Source organism: Uranotaenia lowii, chromosome 2 (genome assembly GCF_029784155.1).
Source record: "Uranotaenia lowii strain MFRU-FL chromosome 2, ASM2978415v1, whole genome shotgun sequence".
Taxonomy (NCBI): Eukaryota; Metazoa; Arthropoda; class Insecta; order Diptera; family Culicidae; genus Uranotaenia; species Uranotaenia lowii.
In genome coordinates, this window is record NC_073692.1 from 101158124 (window position 1) to 101161168 (window position 3045).

The 3045-nt window shown below is 39.2% G+C and overlaps 1 long non-coding RNA gene across 3 annotated transcripts; it reads left to right on the top strand.

The window, feature by feature from the left end:
• Positions 1–522: 522 nt before the first annotated feature.
• On the top strand, positions 523–2017 carry LOC129749641 (uncharacterized). Of its 3 annotated transcripts, XR_008738111.1 has the most exons (6): positions 523–803; positions 864–945; positions 1009–1091; positions 1156–1279; positions 1340–1420; positions 1478–2017. It is a non-coding gene; the product is annotated as an uncharacterized LOC129749641 (long non-coding RNA). The 3 variants fall into 3 exon arrangements; XR_008738110.1 differs by having other exon boundaries at positions 864–1091; XR_008738109.1 differs by having other exon boundaries at positions 723–1091.
• Positions 2018–3045: the final 1028 nt, after the last annotated feature.

Here is a 3045-nt window from a genome sequence, read left to right on the forward strand (position 1 = left end):
ATTAACCGCGAGCGCGAAGAAATCTTAAACGGAAAACATTTATCTCAAAATCACATATATTAAAAGTAATTTCTGTATGTTTGTTTGCCCTCTATAGACTCAGCCGTCTTAAGAGCTAGAGGTCTGAAATTTGGCATGGATGCTCATTAGGACCAGGAAGGATGAAAAATGTTTTCAGATTTGCAGATGACCCCTTCTGAAGGGGGTCGTCCATACAAGACAAATAATGTTTCCGCGATATTGACGTTATTTTTCGTCGGATTGTGTTGAAAATTTGCACATGAGTGTTTTGAAAGACGACCAATCGGTTTTAGGTGTCAAATTTAGTGTAAGGGGTCAGCCAAAGGGGTCGTCCATATTAACTGTTCGCTATTTTTGTTATATTGACGTTATTATACATCGTATTCAGATGAAAATTGGTGCACGACAGTTTTGAAGGACGTGCAATCGATTTGAGATATCAAATTTAGTATAGAGTATGGTGGGGTAAAAGTACGACCTTATATTACCGTGTACAAATTTAATAGCAGAGCAGAATTTAAGAACCACTGAAGATCGGCAAAAGCCTGCGCATCCAAATGATGATCATTCGCACGATAAGCCACTCCAATATTAAGCTATTCGAAAGTTGAGCCACCCACTGTCATCGAATGATCTGTCAGAGGAACTTCCGTGGAAACGCACACGAGAAAGAGCCGACTGTGGTTAATAGTTCAGTGATACTACGCGGAAATTAAGCACATTTAGTTTGCCCGAAGTGCAATTGATCGGGAATCTACATCGAGGTTATACGCCAATTGAAGGTAATCAAATACGAAGTCGTGTTGACCCTAGTACAAAAGGTTTAATTTCCCTTCAAAAAGGCACTTTGAACGAATTCGTCATCGTTGGTTTTACATAGTCGCGCGAGGTGCCTGACCGAGCTCACTCCTCCAAAACAACGAGGTAAAACGATTTATTCCCAATCATTGAATTCGTCAATCTAACATTATTATGCCTTCATCCAAGCTTCGACTCGATCAGCACCCCAAAAACTGCAAGGAAGTAGATCCTGCGACAAAACGATCACGAGCATCACAACAGCGAGAAAGGTAAAAACGAAAGTTCATTCTTCAAAATTAAAGTCGTCAAAACTAACGTCACCATCCATCCAAGGTTCAATTCGATCAGCACGATCAGTATCCTCATCTCCAGGAAGGAGATTAAGATTGCAGCCAGGCACACATCTCGTTAGCACCAGACGACAGCCAGTGGATCTGAAAATCATACACATCGAAAGGTAACAATGTGCGTTGAGTTTTATTGGAACAGATTCCTAAAAGCAAATTTTCTAATATAGAAGTGCATCTCGACTAAAAGACGTGCGATCGCTGCGTTCCCGACTAGGAGCACCACTACGTCGACAAAGCCCTCCTGAGAGGTAGGACGTGATCAATTCATTCATTTTGATGCTTACTGACAAATTGTTTGCCTGCAGGGCTTTTGTTTAGGTGCCGTTTGGTGGAAACAAGCCGCCACACTATTTGGATAGCTGTAAGGCGCAATTGTAGTTCCAAGGAGAGAGGGTTCGATCCAAAAACATCTCCCACTCTAGTGTTTTCGTGATATCAGCATACGCCGACTGTCCAGTCCAGCGTGTGCGATCGTACTAGAAGAGAGGTCGGACTCACTCCCACCACAACTGAGAGCAGAAAGCATAGCAGCAGGCAACCAGAAATAATCCAATTGGAATTGGATCTGTGTGATCGGGGGAATCCAGCTGATGAGGACGTCGCATGCAAACAGCTGCTGTATGAAAGAAGTACTAGCTTAAGGAATTGCATGTGTGCTAGTGTGAAAACGAGGCAGCTGATATCGTACCGTTCGCCAAGCCCGGTCGCGCATGCAATCCGATCGAGGGCGATACGATAAGGAAGTAGCAGAAGGCAGCAGCCCGAATACGAAAATATTGTAACATAACAGTTCCTGTAGTAGTTATAAAACGATTCGAAACAGAGTAAAAAAACGTTTAGAAAATGATATCTGAAACCATAAAAAACATTGCACTTATCTTGAATTCCAAAACGACGGTCTGTTGAATATGGCGTTAAGTTATGTTACTGTTTAAAACTATTAAAACCTCTATATGGAGGAACTGTGCTACAAACAGTTTAAATAACGTCCAAAAACTGCTCTTGGCAAACGTATTCAGGCAACCAAACTGTTAATATCACAGTTTTTCGAAGAGTATTGTTTTAACGAAACTGTAATGATAACAGTTTTCAAACGATTGCACATAACGTACTGTTTGTAAATTTGTTCGAATATACTTTAGTATCTACAGTCTGTTTGAGAATAAAAACGGTAGTGAGTACAGTACCAATAAAATATAACAATTCGAATATATTTATAAAATTTCTTTATTACTAAATTTAAAATTTTATCACTTGCACTTTCATTTTGCACTTCACTTGCACTATTTTCCACTTACAAAACATCGAAATAGGTATTAGGTCTCCCTCATCCTATTTTCTGTCCCGACAGCCAGCATTCTTTCCTCGAAAAGTAGGTGCCTCATGCTTGCTTTTTCTCTAAATACAGCTGAAAAATACAAATCGATTATTACTTAACTTATCAACATAAGACATAATGTTAAAAGTCTTACCTTTCTTTGGTGGTCTTCAAATAACTTTTCCTTAAAAAACGGTTCAATTTGTTACGACGACATCAGAAAATTTGTCGAACGAAAATGGCCGACTTGAACGTGCTACTGTCAGAGGTGCCAGGTGTCCTGATTTATCGGGATTTGTCCTGTTTTTGAGAGACCGTCCTGATTTTTCAAAAACACTCGAGTTGTCCTGATTTTTTTTAAATTGATCTCTAAAATATCCTGAATTGTCCTGATTTTCATAAAAACATCTCAAATATAATCGAATTTATAGTTAAACTATGAGAAAATCGAATAAATCTTTAGTAAAATAGTTAAACCCATTAAACAGATGGTAATGTTCGGTTCAGATGATATTCAAATGCAAGGAATATTTAAAGAAGGTAGTGCCAAGGCAG